Raw genomic sequence first — 19,120 nt, 5'->3', positions numbered from 1 at the left:
CTGAAAGTCCTTTTGAAGTTTACTTTGAGAAAAAGAAATTATCTTTCTCTAAGCAGGTTCTTTGTCTTTTCTCAGAGCCCACACTCACCAGGGCACTCATACCATAAGCACTCCTTTTTAACAGCTATTTATCTAGAAGTAAAATGAATCAATCCGCCCATCAGCAGATGACTCAAAATAGACCGACCAATCAAACTGCAGCTACAGCAAAGGACCACTGAGTTCCCAGAAAAAAAGGATGTGGGATGTGTGTGTGTGTGTGTGTGTGTGTGTGTGTGTGTGTGTGTGTGTGTGTGTGTGTGTGTGTGTGTGTGTGTGTGTGTGTGTGTTTGTGTGTGTGTGTGTTTGTGTGTGTATGTAAGTTTATTGAAAACAAAAAAGACTTTTCTTTTTTCTTTACTATTCTCTGTTAGCCAGGCTTCCCCCCCGCTCTCCTCTCCACCTTAGAGGGTATTTGCATATAAATGGCACTCGGCTTTGTCTTCGGAGTTCGCAGGCCCCTTGTTGCTTATTTCCCACCTGAAGCCTAATCCCTGCTTTGCTACAACGCAATTGGTTGCTGTGGAAATGATTATGTTGTCACAAACAGAGGATTAGAATTTAGGGTGGTGAATAAGCAGCAGGAACAGATGAACTCTTAATAAGTAAGAGGCTGCTAGCATACAAATGCACGTAAGTAGAAGAAAGAGCATGGCCTTCAGAGGGAAGAGAAAGACAATCAAAACGTAATCGCTAAGTCCTGATAAATTGGAAAATTGGTTGAATTTAAAAGTGGAAAGTCATTCTGCTGTAAAAAAGAAAACAGTAACAACTTAGGGCTAAAGTAGTAAGGCTGTGCTTGTAGCAGAAGAGTTAGAGGATTTGGAAGAGGTCAGGAAAATATGAATAAATGAATGAATGAATGAATACATGGGAAGGAGAAGCACAAAAGTCACCAAAGGTCATGTGAAAAGGAGAGCCACAAGTAGTCTGTCACCATTCAAATGCAACCAGTAGTCACTGTGTTTGATCAATGTGTCTGGAGACGTCATTTACAAGGTCACATAACAGCTCATCATAAAGTAAACACAGGGTGTGGATGGAAGGAAGGGCTGAATCTCCACTAGTAGAAATACAGAAAGCCAGTGTTTCTTACACACCAGACTGCCTGACAGAGGAGCGCCTAGGGGGAGCACCCAGCTGAGAAATGGGATGAGGCACCAACACAGTTTGAGATGTGCAGATCTGGAGATGCCTTCAGTTTCTACTGCCTGTGAGAGGAAGAAGACTGAGGGAAGCACATAGCATTAAGTATTAAACTCTTGTGGCACTGGCTTAAAAAAGAAGGCAGAAAGAAAGGAAGAAAGGAAGAAAGAAAGAAAGTAAGTTGCTCTGACCTCTCGAGTCCTTGTTTATTATGCACAGCAAGTGAGTATTCCTGTCACCCTTGTGCATGGATGACAAATGCCTACAGAAAAACAAAAAATAAAAACCCACCCTTTCCTAGCGGAGAAAATGACTAATATTCATACGTTAAGTTCCTTCCAACAATCCCTTTCATTTACAGCTGCTTTGCCTGGTAACAAGGGAAGGTGGGAAGTGCGGTCTTTTTAGCAGGCAACTATCACCAGGAATTACTACACCTATTACTCTTTTAAACATTGATGTCTTCTCCATCACTTTCCATGATGTGTGGAGGAGGAGAAATGTCAGCTTTGTATAATTGCCTTTATACCTTTATGCAAGAGCCCTGCAGAAGGATAGGCTCAGTTTGTTTTTTATCTCTCAGTGGCTACAATCATTTCTCCTGTGCATCTTTCACCATAATAGCTTGCCTGGATTATTCATCCTTGTCTATAAAGCAAGTGTAAAATGACTCTTGTTTTCTCCCATTTGAATAATACTATTGCACTGCCATCCATTCAGAGGTAAATTGTCAATCCTTAACAGAAGGTTAAAAGCCATCAGTGAAGCCATATCAAAAGCTGTAAAATGACATTTGAAGCTATCTGGAGGTATGGGCAATCAGAGAACCAAGAAATAGAAAATTACTGTAATTACTGGCCTTTGTGCTTGAAAACATCTATTCTATTTTTGTCTAAAATTGTACAATTGTACAATCTATTTATATGTAGGATTTGTGGATTGTGTTAAAGAAAGACTCTATTAATAATCAAACAATATTGTATGAATGTCTCCTTTTTCTTTTTATTTAAAGGTGAGAAGGGGTCAGAGAAAGGGAGAATGAGAGAATAATCCTTTGGGGCTAAAAAATGTCCGTAATGCACATTGTATCTCCCAAGTGATCTTACCAGCACTGTGACCTATACTGAGAAAAAGTTACATCTTTGTAAGAGATTCGATCTTTGATTTTGGGCAAGAAGAGCTAATGCCTGCAGGCCTGGGTTTCTGGCCTGTGAAGACGACAGGACTTTGCCTCAATGACCGGAAGCTCTCAGTCACGGTGTTTGAGGATATGCTTCAAGAGCAGAACACTGAGGATATCAACAACACTCGACTGCTGGCTCACCGTCAGGCAACTGTAAAGACGAAACACACTTCAGAAGGTGCATGTCCTCCTCAGAGTCCTCTGCGGCTTCCCAAAGGTCTCAATGCCTCCGCCCTCCACAGCTAGGGAGCTGAGAGAAGTCACAGTCTAGACACCAAAGCAACACAGGACATCCTGTTTCTCAAGAAAATTCAAGCACTTTTGAGGATGACGAGGACCTGGAGTATAGCAAAGGTATAGAGAGGAAGAGGAGCTGGTTTGGCATTCATCACAGCTGCGTGTTTCTAAGGTCTTTTTTGAGGTTGTTCGAAAACTAGGGGAGGAAATGACATATAGAACACGAAGAGCCGCACAGGGCAGCACAGATGACAGCAAACTGACATCTCCTATCCATGTGAAAAAGCAAGTTAAACTCATTTACAAGGGTCACTCCACTCCTTTTCAAACCAATTTGGGCACCACGTCAAGGACCGCAGCTTCTCAGCTGGCTTATTAGCATTCCAGCAAAGAATGTCTGTCAAACGCTGGGCAGGGGTCTTTGTCTTCACACTTCCCTTCTTTATATCCTTTTGGTGAAAATGAGCGTAAGCCCTTGAAACCAAGGCCCCTCTTAATAAAAAAAAAAAAAAAAAAAAAACGACAAAAGAGCCCATTTAGAGTACAGTTTCAAAAGTAGATTCTTCAGACATTACAGTACAAAGTAGGGAAGTTAAACAGAGAACAATGGGCACCCATGGCATTCATTCATTCATTGGACAAATATTCTGGAAGCAGAGCATCCTTGGGAAGCCAGGCACTGAGCCAAGCACGAGAACAGAGGTGTGGAAAGCAGACCTGTCATTGTGGATCTTCATTCAAGGCTAGGATGTTGACAGCAGTAAGCAGATACACATGGTCAGTAGATGGGCATTTACTTGAGGGGTAAGAAATCCTATATACTAACTGGTGTAGAAGTTAGGTCTGCTTCTTCCTCCCCACGGTCCCAGAAATAAGACTGACTTAAAATATATTTAGAAATACCTTGGCTCTATAGTGAGGCCCTTCTCTGACTAGATCATAATTTAAATTAACTCAGTTATTCTAATCTGTATTCTTCCACATGGTTGGTTACCTGTGCTCGGGTATCATGACTTAGTCACATCTTCCTGGGTGAATCTCCTGTTCCTCACTCTATCCCAGAATTCTTTCTGTCCCCCAGATGTCTCACTTCCTATTTCCTGCCTAAGCCATAGGCTATCAGATTTACTATTGATCAGTGTCACATCCATATAGACACAAGTTATCACTACCAACTGGGGACCTGCCAATTGTGCCATTCTGTGTCCCAGAGATTCTTAAAGAGTACAGAATGCCCACTTGGAATGCAGACATGTAAGTTATCACCTGCACCTGTCAGACCCCTCCAAAAATGAATCTTCTTAATGTCAGTTAGATGGTGTAGTCTTTGTAGCCCTCGTTGACCAAGAACCATACTTTTGAACATTGTTTTAAATTCTTTTCTAAATACGTAAAGTCATTGTTTTACCCGCCATCATTTCTGTGATGCAATGTTCTTAAGATCATATTTAAAAGACAATGTTAAAGTGTGTGTTTGTGTGTGTGTATGAGTGTGTGTATGTATGTGTGTGTGAACAGGTGTGTGTCAGTGTGTGTGTGTGTGAATGTGTGCGTTTTTATATGTGTGTGACTGTGTGTATATGTGAGTGTGTGTGAATATGTGTGTATGTATGTGTAAGTGTATGAGTGTGTGAGTATGTATGAATGTGAGTGTGTGTTTCTCTGTGTGTATGTGTAATATATGAGGAAGATTTACCTTGTAATTATTTAAGAACTTAAGAAACAAGGACAAGAGAACTCTGAGAAGTGCGGGTTCTTTTGAAGAACCACAAACCTTACAATAAACATCACTTTCTATTTCTATTCTCTTGTTCATCATAATGAAAAGTATTAAAGTAGAAATGAGTTCTCCCCTGTCCCATAACTAGAATTGCTCTTGTCCGCAGGTGCTAACAATAGTCTATTTGTTGCCTGGCAATCTTCATTAGAACTTGTGTGAGTCTTTGTCTTTGTAATGTATAATGAGGTGGTTCTCAGCCCAGAGGTCCCAACCCCTTTGGGATAAAATGTAGATTGATGTCTATAGGCAGGTGAGGGCAGTCACAAGATAAGGTGAGAGCCTGTATTTGGGCAGTGGAAAAGGAAGAAAAGCAGAGAGTTTTAGAGGCTGGTGAGAGAGGAGAGGGAGGGGAAGGAAGGAAGATGGAGGAAAGAAAGACGATCCAGATTCTGCCTGTCTTTAAATGGCCACAGGTAGCTGTGAAAATCTTATAAGGGATGGATAATTACAGGACAATTTGATTTATCTAGGTGGGCAATTTATATCAACATCAGTTGGTTCTGAGTTCATTGCGTGGCCGTTTCGTGAAATGAGAATTTACTGATATAAATTCAACTTATAAATGACAAGCCTCTAGAGTCTTAATTTTACTGTGTTACTGGGATATGGGGCCACTGACCACAGAGGGTGGATGGCTGGAAATGTGAGCAGAATCCACAGCAAGAGAACTGGGAGATGGGTGGCCTCTACATAGGGTTAGCCATGGAGGTGGCAAGATCGCCTGGGTAAGAGAGTAGCAGACTCTAGCATGGGCTGGTGCCTTTTAAAATATTTCCCGCAGCAGTAGAATGGCTTTTTCACGGGGCTAAACTAAGACCATCAGAAAACAGAGATATTTACATTATGATTCATCATAGTAGCAAAATTAGAGTTATGAAGAAGCAATGAAAACAATTTTATGGCTGGGGAATCACCATGACATGAAGAACTATGTTAAAGGGTTGCAGCATTAGGACAATTGAGGACCATTGGTTTGATGGAAAAAAAGGAAATGGAGAAATAAAGTAAATATATTATAATTTCAAAACTAAATGGTAAAAAGTGCAGTTCTTCTTTCTTCTGTTCTCATCCTCTAGGAAAGAAATGTTGCAAGTGCTCTAAGATATACTCTTGATTCTGGTGACTGTAGCAGGACTAGGTCAGACCCTCCAACTATATAAATAATGACACAGATGTCTTTCAATATTTTAAAGCTGTGGCCGTTAGCTTAGGCAGTCTCCCAGCTCCTCTAAACTGAATAATCCTGGCATAAATACACCTTGCCACATGGCCAGTTCTACATCTCGGTTCCACTTTGGCCCATTGGTTCATCACCATGTCCACTGGCTGAATCTCCCACCTGATTCTTCTCCTAGTAGTCCTCTTTCTGCCAAGAAGTTCTGAGTTCTACTTCCTGCCCAGCTACTGGCCATCCTTCTTTATTACACCCAATCAGAAAAAATTCTAGATTGCTTTAGGCAGGTGAGGAAGAACAAATATTTACAAAATATGAGATCTGTGATGTACCATAGATATCATCTTGCTAGCATCATGCCAGCATCTTGCTAGCAGTTTGCTCTTTGTTGGTACATATTTAACAATTGAATACAGAGAAACACACCCTCACACAATGTACTCCAGGAGGTGACTAATTATGTGCCTTTTTTGTAAGGACACTTGTGTGATTCAGCTGTTCCAATGACTTAATAGTTATTACAAATGTCAATTTTGAGGAGTTTAAACATATATTAAATACAAATATCCATTGAAAATAATCTCATCATACACATCACATATCAGGTGTCCTGCATAACAAATATTTACATTATGATTTATAGCAACATTTAAAATACAGTTATGAAGTAGCAACAAAATAATTTTTGATCAGGGGTCACCACAACATGAAGAACTGAACTAACGGGTTGTAACATTAGAAGACTGAGAGCCTCTGGTGTAATGCACCATTTAGAAGTTTGACATATACCTCAATAGTGCTGAAGAAGGATGGAAATTTCAGGCAGGAAGAGTACAGCAAAGTGAAGAGACTCATGCCCAATAACTCTAAACCTCTGTCAGGCTCTCATTGTAGTTGTTCTGGGTATCCACTCTATGGTTGTCCACTCTTGAGTTGCTGAGGGAAAAACATACCCGCTTCTGAAAGGACAGCAACACAAAGCATCGGTTTCCTGGGCATCATTCATAAAGACTGGAATGCTCACTACAGTGTGGCAGCTCCAGACCCTTGCTCCCTTTCCACATATGATTCCAGATACTCCACGCTTCTGGGTATTCCCTCTCCTTCCACACTTCTGGGTATTCCCTCTCCTTCCCTTAGCATGAAACCTGTTCTTGGGGAAAGATCTGATATTTGCAATTGAACGACAGTGAAGCTAGACGCTGACATGAAATCATACAGACTTTTCTAAACCTTTCTCATTGTAGACTCAGAGCTGTCACTCAGTTACTGAACAGTCCTGTGTCCCTCATAAGTGTCAGGCACTCTGCTCCATTACGGAGTCAGAAAACTTTCACTTACCGAGTTCTTTACAGCTTACAAAAGCTGTTGCATAGTTAAGCTCAGAACAGAGAGCAGGGTCGTAAGCTAACAAAACTGAGTTGTTTGTTTTTTTTTTTTTTTTTTTTTTTTTTTTTTTTTTTTTTTTTTTTTTTTTTTTTTTACTTTCCTTGTTTCATGAGCACAGTAATCATTGTTCCATGGTTCACAAAGAGTTTAAAATCTCAAGGTTGTCTCAACTACATTTCCAAAGCAATTAGACTCAAAATGAACAAAAATAAATATTCCAAGTTAACACTGACTTCATGAACTAGGTAAAATAACACATTAAATCAACAGTTTGCTAAGTGCAGTGTGGGAAAAAGAAAAATGGTGTTATGCATCGGATGAAAAAAATGTTGAATTTTATTTGAAGTACTCATTTATTTGTGGAAATGTTACATAAGATCTTACAATACTGAACAGTTTTTCAAGAAAAAAGTTCTCTATATTCAAAGCATTAAAAAAAGTATCAGAATTTCCAATAAAATATATTGACATGGATTTTGAGATTTTCAATATATATTGTTGATTTACAGCCATATTTTCCCCAAGAAAAAGTTTCTTTGAGTAAACATGCAAGTCCTGTTGTGTCTCCCGTTCTTTATGTTCGTTTTGGCTTTGTGGGCAGAGGTGTTCTGAGGCCTAGCTTGCAAAGGCAGTGTTGTTAAGGCAAGAGACATCGGATTTTGTGCTTAATTTTATGTAATTCTTCAAAAGTCAGTATAATACTAATTTCTTTATGCAAATGTCACTTTGGTGTGCAACAGAGAGTTCAAAGTTGCATAGCTAGCAAGGAGAAGCCTGGGCAATGAGACATGCAAAAGTTTACATACAGGAGATAAAAAATTAGTACCATAAAAGAAAAAAGAAATGGATATTTTGTTGCTTTTGTTTTTGTTTTATTTTGAGACAGGGTTGTAGCTCTTGCTATTTTGGAACTCACTCTGTAGACCAGGCTAGCCTGGAATTCAGAGATCTGCCTGCCTCTGACTGCCAAATGTTGGCTCTGTGCCCAGCTAGGAAATGGATTCTTAAGAGGGCAAGGCTCTAAAGAGAAAAATACTATTATTATCTAAGGCAGAAGTTTTGCATAAGATGTCATTGGTCACATATAGATCATGCAGAGATCATGGGAAAGGTGTGCTAGGCAGATATAATCAACTAAGCAAAGGAAGAGAATTTGTGTGAAACAGGAAAAAAATGATTAATGCAGAATGACAACTAGGAACCAGCATCATAAAGAGGTATGCCAAGTGCAATATATTGGTAGACTTTGAAAGCAAAGGTAATTCTTTATATTTTAATTGATAGCAAATAAGAAACAAGGACTATTTTAATCCATTAATGTAATTCATATAGTCTTATGTCACAAAATATTAATCTCAAGCTATCAGAAGGAAAATTTTCTTCAGTTTTTACAAATATTGCATGACAGTTAATCTACAAACATCTCTGCTTTAAAATTCTATAGCATAGTAAATAATATACAACATATTTTCTCTCAACTACCTAAGTTGTGAAAAAGTAGAAGAAATCACTCAGACCAGAAATAAATGAACCTGAATGCTCATTTGGTGCAAACGTGGAGGGCTGCTTCCCTATAGCTGTTCAGGACCATGGAAGTCTGGAGGATGTAGGTTAGATGTATTAGTTGAGACATCTGGAGTCTAGAATAATTTCAAATTTTTTAAAAATTACACATTTTATTTATTTATTCACTTTAATATGAATGATTTTCTGAATTACTAACCGTAATTAATAAGTTTAAAGTTTCACAAAATGTATTGGTTGTGATGTTATTTGGTGGTTACAATATGGTAAAATAGTCAACTGTAGATGCACACGTCTAAAATTCTGGCACTCAGGAGGCGAAGGCAATGGATGTTGCTTGCCTGTTTTACATGGTGAGACCTAATGTCACAATTAAACTAACATATTAAATTACAAAACATAGCCTGGCAGTGGTGGCATGTGCCTTTATCCCAGCACTTGGGAGGCAAAGACAGGTGGATTTCTGAGTTTGAGGCCAGCCTGGTCTCTAGAGTGAGTTCCAGGACAGCCAGGGCTATACAGAGAAACCTGTCTTGAAAAACAAAAAAGCAAACAAAAAAAAAAAAAAAAAAAAAAAAAAAAAAAAGAAAAAAAAATTGTTAGGTAAATTGCTCAAATTGATATCAGAATCACAATAAATTTATTTTGTCATATCAAAGTTGGACAAGGCAATAATAAACAAGGAGTAATAGAGCCCCAAGAGCAGGCACAAGAGCCAGAGACACACTGGTTCTCAGTCAGAAGTTCCATAAAATACTATGCTAGTAACAGCTTTAATAAATATGCAGAAGATCTGATACAGGCTCATGTAGGCCTGTGAGTTCATACAAACTTCCTTAGTTGGTTCAGAGAGCCTTGTTCTCTTGGTGTCCTGCAACCTCTCTGGCTTTTACAATCATTCCACCTCTTCTTTCATAGGATTCTCTGACTTCTGAAAAGAGGGATTTGATGGAGACCCCCAATTTAGACTCTCCACATAACGTCTGGTTGTGGGTCTCTGTAAATGCTCCCATCTGATACCAGAGGAAGCCTCTTTGATGATGGCTGGATAAAACACTAACCTATTAGCACAGCAGAATATCATTAGTAGTCTTCAAAACAAAACAAAACAAAACAAAACAAAACAATAGCATTTGGCTTTGGTCTTATGATAGATCTCTGGGTGTAAAGTCTCTGGTTCTTGGTTACTCACGCAGTTTCCTGTCTGGGTTTCTTCTAGTGGAGTGGGCCTAAGATCAAATCTTAGATATTTTAAATGAAGATCTTAGCTATTAGTCAGGTACTCCCACATGTTTTCCCACCATTGCTCCAGCATATTTTGCAAGAAGGGAAGATTTTAAGTTAAAGGTTTTGTGGCTGGTTTGGTGTCCATGTTGCTCTCTGTGTAGCCTGCATAGTACTTTTCAACACCAAAAAGACTATAATAACATAGGGGTACAGGCTCCGTGTTGCCTCCACCTCCACTTCTCCATGGTCAATGAGTTGTATAGGTGTAGTCTTTGGCACTAACACTGACAGTGACCGACTGTGACTGACAGTGCCATGCTGTCTGTTTGTGGAGAGGAGCTTTCTGCCTTAGCCTGAGTTGTTTGAGGCCTTCCATGGGACCCCTTTTGCCAACAATCCAATTAAATATACCCCAGTTTCACCACTAGAAGCCTTAGCTAGAGCTGTAAGAAATGGGCACTTGAGATTCCTTATCCCCCTTTTTACTTAAAGTCCTCATTAGGATGACCTTCATAGATTACATGAAGTTTCCACTTTTCCACTACACTAGGTTTCCACATCACCCCAGAATCCTCCCATCCAGTTTTTTCTCCCCATACTATATCCCTCCACCCCATCTCCTCCTAATGTGATCCTTCATTCCCATTCATGCTCCTGTCCCCATCCAACCCCAAGCTGCTCATACAATCTATTCTATTTCCCCATGTCACGGAGATCACTTCATTAGTCCTAGATGCCCTCCTCTCTCTAGTTTTTTGTTTGTTGGTTGGTTAGTTGGTTGATTGGTTGATTGATTGTTTGGTGTAGGGCAATGTGAGGCAGTGTTCTGCTCAGGTAACTTAAATTCAGTCCAGTATTGGCTTTGAGCCCTGGACCCCTGTGGGGAACTTCTGCCTGCAAAGGGCGGAAGAAGTTTGGCTGTAACTCCTGAGTCTTTGGTTCCTGTTTCAGTCACAACCCCTTACAGCTGCCCCTGCAGGAGATGTGTGCTCTATCAGGCAGGCAATGCCTCAAGCTCCCAGCATTCTAGCTGGATCCTACCCCCAGTCATCTGACCACAGCAAAGCCAGACATGCCATGCCCCATACACTATAAGAGGAGGTTTGCCTCCTCCTCTCTCTCTTGCTCTCTTGCACTCTTACTCTTCTTCCCTCTCTTGCTCTTCTCCCTCTTTTACCCTCTCACTCTTACTCTCTCACTCTCTTACTTTTCCCCTCTTGCTCTTGCGCTCTCACTTTGTCTCCTCTCTCCTCTCCCTTTCTTGCTCTCCTTTCTTGCTCTCTTGCTTTTTTCCTCTCCTTTCTCTCTCTCTCCTTCCTCTCCTTTCCTTCCCTTTACTTAACTGGCATATTTTCTCCTTCCTACAATAAAGTAACTCATTTATACATTGCTTCCTTTTGAACGAAGGTGTCGTGCAGCAACAAGTCAACACCACGGAGAAAGAGAGAGACCCGGGCCTCAGCAGCAGGCCCCTGCCTTTGGTACAACAGCTTGGTTGGTTTTTGTTTTATTTTGTGCTTGATTAGCATTTACTTAAAGGCTACTATCCTGTTATAAGTGAATGTATATCATATTTATCTTTGGGTCTGGTTACTTTTTGTAACAGCTGGGTAATACTGATTTGTGTAAATGTATTATATTTTCATTATCCATTCATATGGTTAAGGACATCTAGGTTTATTCCAATTACTGGCTATGGTGATTTGAACAAAAATAGTCCCTACAGACTCAGAAGGAGTGGCAGTATTATGGGGTGTGGAGTAGGCGTGGATTTGTCAAAGGAAGTACTGCGGTGGACTTCTAGGTTTTAGATGTTAAAGCTAAGCCTAGTGTGCCATTCTCTTCCTGATGCCTGCAGATCAGAATTAGAACTCAGGTCCTTCTCCAGCATCATGTGTGCCTGGAGGCCATCATATGTTTAACCATGATGATAATGGACTACCCTCAAAAACTGTTAGCTAGCCCCAATCAAATGTTTTCTTTATAGGAGTTGCCATGGTCCATCCAAAAGTTTTATAGCTGGATTGGTGTCTCAATGCCTCCTTTGAAAATCTTGTTGGTTACAGGAGATGGCCAGTTCAGGCTTCATATTTCCCACCACTAATTGTCTTAGGGAAATGAAGGTTACCCCAATAGATGCCAGGGACTTTTAAGTGGTCTCTCCTAGTATTCTCTTCCTCCTTCCTCCACCAACTTGATCACTCTTGTTTCCATCTCCAACCTCAGTCCTGTCCACTCCTCTACCCACCCTGTCTACCCACAGTGTCTATTCTATTTCCTCTTCTCAGTAAGATGCATGCATCCTCTCTTGACCCCTCCTTGTTACTTAGCTTCTTTGGTTCTGTGGACTGTATGATGGTTATCCTGTACTTTTGGACTAATAGCCACATATAAGTGAATACATACCATGTGCAGTGGTGAACTGTTAATCCACTCTGAGCTCCCAATGGGCACGTCTGCAGCTCTGCAACTTCCCAAGAGCTCTGGATTCAAGAATAAAAGAACCAGCTCCTGGTTTGGTTGATTCTTTGTATAGTTCTTTTCGTTTCCAATTGGTTGATTTCAGCCCTGAGTTTGATTATTTCCTGTCGTCTACTCCTCTTGGTTAAATTTGCTTCTTTTTGTTCTAGAGCTTTCAGATATGCTGTCAAATTGCTGGTGTATGCTCTTTCCAGTTTTTTTGGAGTCACTCAGAGTTATGAGTTTTCCTCTTAGGACTGCTTCTATTGTGTCCTGTAAGTTTGGGTATGTTGTGGCTACATTTTCACTAAACTCTAAAAAGTCTTTAATTCTTTCTTAATTTCTTCCTTGACCAAGTTATCATAGAGTCGAGTGTTGTTAAGCTTCCACGTGTATGTGTGTATCTGGGCTTTCTATTGTTTATGTTGTTATTGAGGAGCAGTCTTAGTCTGTGGTGATCTGATAGAATGTAAGGAATTATTTCAACCTTCTTGTATCTGTTGAGGCCTGTTTTGTGACCGATTATATGGTCAATTTTGGAGAAGGTACACTGAGATGCTGAGAAGAGGGTATATTCTTTTGTTTTAGGATAAAATGTCCTATAGATATCTGTTAAATCCATTTGTTTCATAACTTCTGTTAGTTTCACTGCGTCTCTGTTTAGTTTCTGTTTCCATGATCTGTCCATAGCAGAGAGTGACGTATTGAAGTCTCCCACTACTATTGTGTGTGGTATAATGTGTGCTTTGAGCTTAATAAAGTTTCTTTTATGAATGTAGATGCCCTTGCATTTGGAGTGTAGAGTTTCAGAATTGAGAGTTCATCTTGGTAGATTTTACTTTTGATGAGTATGAAGTGTCCCTCTTTATCTTTTTTGATCACTTTAGGTTGAAAGTTGATTTTATTTGATATTAGAAAGGCTACTCCAGGTTGTTTTTTGGGACCATTTGCTTGGAAGATTGTTTTCCAGCCTTTTACTCTGAAGTAGTGTCTGTCTTTGTCACTGAGGTGGGTTTCCTCTATGCAACAAAATGTTAGGTCCTGTTTATGTAATCAGTCTGTTGTCTATGTCTTTTTATTGGGGAATTGAGTCCATTGATATTAATAGATATTAAGAAAAATAATTGTTGCTTCCTGTTATTTTTGTTGTTAGAGTTAGAATTCTGTTCATGTGGCTATCTTCTTTTAGTTTTGTTGGAAGATTACTTTCTTGCTTTTTCTAGGATGTAGTTTCTGTCCTTGTGTTGAAGTTTTCCATTTATTACCCTTTGAAGGGCTGGATTTGTGGAAATATATTGTGTAAATTTTGTTTTGTCATGGAATACTTTGGTTTCTCCATCAATGGTAATTGAGAGTTTTGCTGGGTATAGTAGCCTGGTCTGGCATTTGTGTTCTCTTAGGGTCTCTATGACATCAACCCATGATCTTCTGCCTTTCATAGTCTCTGGTGAGAATTCTGGTGTAATTCTGATAGACCTGCCTTTATATGTTACTTGTCCTTTTTCCCTTACTGCTTTTATTATTCTTTCTTTGTTTTATGCATTTGGTGTTTTGGTTATTATGTGACGGGGGAATTTCTTTTCTGGTCCAAACTATTTGGAGTTTTGTAGGTTTCTTGTATGTTCATGGGCATTTCTTTCTTTATGTTAGGTAAGTTTTCTTCTATAATTTTGTTGAAGATATTTACTGGCCCTTTAAATTGGAAGTCTTCACTCTCTTCTATACCTATTATCCTTAGGTTTGGTTTTTTCATTGTGTCCTGGATTTCCTGGATGTTTTGGGTCAGGAACTTTTTGCATTTTGCATTTTCTTTGACTGTTGTGCCAATGTTTTCTATGGTATCATCTGCACCTGAGATTCTCTCTTCTATCTGTTGTATTCTGTTGGTATTTTCAACATAGACCCCAAGATGCTGGAGATGCCAGAGTCATGGGATACCTACCAGGGAACTGCTAAGAGGGAGTGGAACAAGCCGGAGAGAAAGAAGTATCCTACAGTCAACCAAGCTGAAAGGAGTTAGAGATATGAGGAGTGTTTTGATATCAGAAATTTGGATGCAGAGTTTAGATTTGTCCAGTTGGTTTTCAACCTTTCTTTGGTCCAGTATTTCCTCATTATGTTCCTTCTCCTCCCTTTTTAGGGATAGTAATGTACATTCTGTGCTATTGTAAGTTGGAAGTATGTGATCTGCTGTTTGATTTTGATCTTATGGAGGATTGAAGTTAAGAGACTGCTTGAGTGTCAGATAGACTTTGAACATTTAAATGGTGCTGATCCTGTGATAAACTATAGGAATATTGAAGTTAGACTAAATCCATTATGCATTGTGATGTGGCTACAAGTCAATGGGGACCGGGCAATGGTGGTTTGAGTAAAAATGGTCCCCATAGGAGTTACTGCTTTGTTTGAGTCGCTATGACCTTGTTGAAGGAATAGTGCCACTCGGGGTGGGGTTTGAGGTCTCTACTGCTCAAGATAGGCCCAGTATGTTTAGAATTCTCAGCTCCTTCTCCAGCACCATGTCTGCCTTTTGGCTACCATGATTCCCACCATAAAACTATAATGGACTAAACCTCTGAAACTGTAAACTAGCCTCAATTCTATGGGTTTTTTTTTTTTTTTAAATGAGTTGTCTTGATCATGGTGTCTCTTCACAGAAATAAAGTCCTAAGACACTGGTTCTTATGAATAGAGTAGCAATGAAGATGATTGAGCAAGTTTCCTTATGCTGTGGTGAGTATCCTTTGGGTATGTGTACAAAAGTGCACAACTGTGTCTGGAGGTTCTCAACTTTTTGAGGAACTACCATATTGGCTTTTCAAAATGGCTATACAAATTTGCACTCCTACCAGCAATGGAAGAATATTCCCCTTACTCCACATTTTTGTTAGCATGAGCTGTCACTTGTATTCTTGATCTTAGCCATTTTGGCCAGTGTAAGAAGGAATCTCAGAATAGATTTGATTTGTATTTCCTTAGTGGGTAAGGACTTTGAACATTTCTTTAAGCATTTCTAAGTCATTTTAAATTACTGTATTATGAATTCTCTGTTTAGATCTTTTCCCCAATTATTAATTATATTATTTGTTTCTTTGATATCTAGCTTCTTGATATCTTTACATATTTTGGATATTAGTCCTCCAGCAGATGTGGAGTTGGCGAAATTCTCTTCCTATATGTGTGTGGATTTATTTCTGGGTCTTCAATTAGATTCCATTGATCAATATATCTGCTTTTAGGCCAAATTCATGTGGTTTTTATTCTTATAGCTCTGTAGTACAACTTCTAACTCAGAATGGGGGGCATCTAGAAATTCTCTTATTATTTAAGATTGCTTTAGCTCTCCTGGGTTTTGGGCTTTTGATGTTTAATATGACGCTCAGAATTGTCCTTTCAAGACCTGTAAAAAATTGTGTACAGATTTTGTATCTGTAGATTATTTTTTGTAACATGGTCATTTTTACTATGTTCAATCTACTGATCCATGACCATGGAAGATTTTTAATCTTCAGATAATATTCTTCAATTTCTTTCTTTAAAGACTTGAATTTTTTCATATCATTTTTTTTTTCATTTGCTCAGTGACAATTACCCAATATAATTTTGTACTATTTGTAGCAAATGTGAAAGTTTTTGTTTCTCTGATTTTTTCCATGTTCTGGATTCGAATGAAACTTCTTTGGGTCTCTCAATTTAATTTGATAATGTGTACAGAATTGCTGTACATTGCCTTTGTTGTACCTATATATGTCTCATGTATCCCTAATGTCTATATATCTTTTATTAAATGGGTTTTAGATTTTGTCTAAGGCCTTTCTCTCATTTAGTGAGATGACTGTATGTTTTTGTTTGTTTGGTTGGTTTTTTGTTTTGTTTTGTTTTGTTTCAGCTTGGTAATACAGTGGGTTTCATTTCACTGATTTTCATATATCGAACCATCATTGGATCTCTGGCATAAAGCCTACTTACTTGATCATGGAGGGTGATCTTTTTGATATGTTTTTGAATTTCCTTTGTAAGTATTTAATTGCATATTTTTACATCTATATTCATAAGGGAAATTGGTCTGTAATTCTTTCTTTCTTTTGAGTCTTTATATGACTTGGCTATCAAGGTAACAATGCCTTCATAAAATGAATTGGGCAATGTTCCTTCTGTTTCTATTATATGGAACATTGGCATAAACTCTTTGAAAATCTGGAAGAATTCTGTGCTAAAACTACCTTGTCTTTTGTTGTGGTGGTGGTGGTAGGGAGACTTTTAATGGCTGCATCTATTTCAATACTGGCTATAGGCCTATTTAAATCTTTATATAATCTTATTTTAACTTAAGTGATCATATCTATATAAAAAATTATCCATTTCTCTTAGATTTTCTAATTTTGTGGTTTATGGTTTTTAAATCACATCCTTATGATTCTCTGGATTTTCTCTGGATTTTCTCAGTGTTTGTTGTTAACTCCTCTATTTCCTTCTAGGGTTTTGTTATGGATATTGTTTCTCTGCCATTTAGTTAGTAGGTATATGGGTTTGTCTGTCTTGTTGATTTAATTAAAGAACCAACTCTTTCTTTCATTGATTCTTTGTACTGTTCTCTTTGTTTCTAGTTTACTGATTTCAGCCGTGAGTTTGAGTATTTTTTTCAATCTATCCCTCTTATGTATTATTACTTTGTTTTGTTCTAGAGGTTTCTGTTGTGATGAGAAACTGCTAGTATGAGATTGATCCAGTATTTTCATATAGTTGCTTAGTGCTTTGAACTTTACTCTTAGCACTGCTTTCCTTGTGTCTCTTAAGTTTAGGCATGCTTTGTATTCATTTTCATTAAGTTCTAAAAATTTATTTTTTTATTTATATATGTCTTCATTAATTTTCCATTTAGCAGTGAGTTGTTCAGTTTCCACAAGTTTATAAACACTTATGGTTTATTTTCTTCAAGATATTCAACTTTAATTTGTGATAGTCTGATAGGATGCAGGGACTTATTTCAGTTTTATTTTATTTCTGGAGATTTGTTCTGTGTTTGACTATGTGGTTGGTATTTGAGAAAGTTTCATGGGGTGCAAAGTGGAAAGTATATTCTGTTGTGTTTGGGTGAAATGATTTGTAAATATTTGTTAGGTCCATTTAGCTTATACTGGCTGTTATGGCCAGGATTTCTGTGATTAGTTTTTGTTCGAATGATCTATCCATTGGTGAAAGGGGCACTTAAGTTTCTCATTATTAGTGATTGAGGGTCAATATGTGATTTAATCTTCAGTAGTGTTTTCTTACAAGCTTGGGTACCCTTGTGTTGGGGCATAGATGTTAAGAGTTGAAATGTCATCTTGATGGATGGGTTTCTTTTGAAGAGTATGCAGTATCCCTCCTCATCTCTTTTGACTAGTTTTGTTTTGAAGTCTATGTTATTAGATATTAAAATGGCTACACCAGCTTGTTTCTTAGGTCTATTTGCATGGAACATCTTTTTTCTACCTCTTCATCCTAAAGTAATGTCTATTCCTTATTTCAAAGTGTGTTTCTTGGCTGCAGCAGAACACCAAATCCTATTTTCATGTCGATTCTGCTAGTCTGTATCTTTTTTATTGGGAAATTGAGACCATTGTATTGAGAGGTATCAATGACCAGCTGGGCAGTGGTGATACCTACCTTTAACCCCAGCACTTGAGAGGCAGAGGCAGGCAGTTTTCTGAGTTTGGGGCCAGCCTGGTCTACAGAGTGAGTTCCAGGACAGCCAGGGCTATACAGAGAAATCCTGTCTCCAAAAACAAAACAAAACAAAACAAAAGAAAACAGAATAAAACACCAAAAAAAAAAAAAAAGAGGCATCAATGACCAATGATTGCTGATTTTTTTGGGTGCTGGTGGTGGTAGTGGCTGTGGTCATGGTGGTGTATTTGTTTGTTTGCTTGTTTGTTGTTGTATATGTGTATGTGTGTGTGTGTGTGTGTGTGTGTGTGTGTGTGTGTGTGTGTGTGTGCATTTTGTCCATTTCCCTTCTTTACAATTTGATGGCATTAGACTATTTATTCCTTGTGTTTTTTGCTGTTTAGTTAACCTTCTTAGGTTGAAGTTTTCCTTCTAATATCTTCTGTAGGTCTAGATTCATAGATAGAGATAATTTAAATTTGACTTTATCATGAAATGACTTGTTTTCTCAATTTATGGTGATTGAAAGTTTTGGTGGGTATTTGGTCCAGTGTTTGTGGTCTGTTAGACAGCACATCTGTCCAAGCCCTTATGGCTCTTAGAGAAGTCAGGTGTAATTGTAATAGCCCTGCCTTATATGTTAGTCTTTTTCTCTTGTAGCTCTTAATATGTTTCTCTCTTTAATGTACATTTAATGTTTTGATTATTTTGTAGTAAGGAGACTTTCTTTTCCGGCCCAATCTATTTAATGTTCTGTATATTTTTTTTTTTACCTTTATAGGCATTTAGTTGTATCTTAGTTATGGTTTTATTGCTGTAAAGAGACAACATGACCATGCCAACTCTTACAAAGAAAATATTTACTTTATGTTAGCTTAAAGATTCAGAGATTTAGTCCATTATTATCATGGTAGGAAACAAGGCAGCATGCAGGCAGACATGGTGTTTGAGAAGGAGCCAAAAGTTCTACATCTTGATTCACAGGCAGTAGAAGGACACCGTGTGTCACAGTGGGCAAATCTTAAGCATAGAAAACCTCAAAGCCTGCCATCACAGTAATACATTTCCTCCAACAAGGCCATAACTCCAAGTAGTGTCATTTGCTATGGTCTAACCTTTCAAACACTTGAGTCTATGGGGGCCATTCCTATTCAAACAATCATATTTTTTGCATGTGCTTTTTTCCCAAAGAAGTTAAAATTCTTTAATTCTTACTTTTCCCCACTTATTTATTTTTTAATTCACCTTTTTTTTTTTAGATATTTTCTTTATTTACATGTAAATTTCTCCATTCCCAGTTTCCCCTCCAAAA

At 38.3% G+C, this 19,120-nt stretch overlaps 1 long non-coding RNA gene across 1 annotated transcript in view; it reads left to right on the top strand.

Moving 5' to 3' along the window:
- Positions 1–3,208: 3,208 nt before the first annotated feature.
- LOC116097438 overlaps positions 3,209–19,120 on the top strand; it is a 73,426-nt gene continuing 57,514 nt past the window's right edge. The window contains exon 1 of the long non-coding RNA XR_004121430.1: positions 3,209–3,382. This is a non-coding gene — a long non-coding RNA (uncharacterized LOC116097438). The remainder of the gene's footprint in view (positions 3,383–19,120) is intronic.

The sequence above is a fragment of the Mastomys coucha genome, unplaced genomic scaffold, assembly GCF_008632895.1.
Source record: "Mastomys coucha isolate ucsf_1 unplaced genomic scaffold, UCSF_Mcou_1 pScaffold1, whole genome shotgun sequence".
Taxonomy (NCBI): Eukaryota; Metazoa; Chordata; class Mammalia; order Rodentia; family Muridae; genus Mastomys; species Mastomys coucha.
This window is presented reverse-complemented; position numbering and strand designations above follow the sequence as displayed.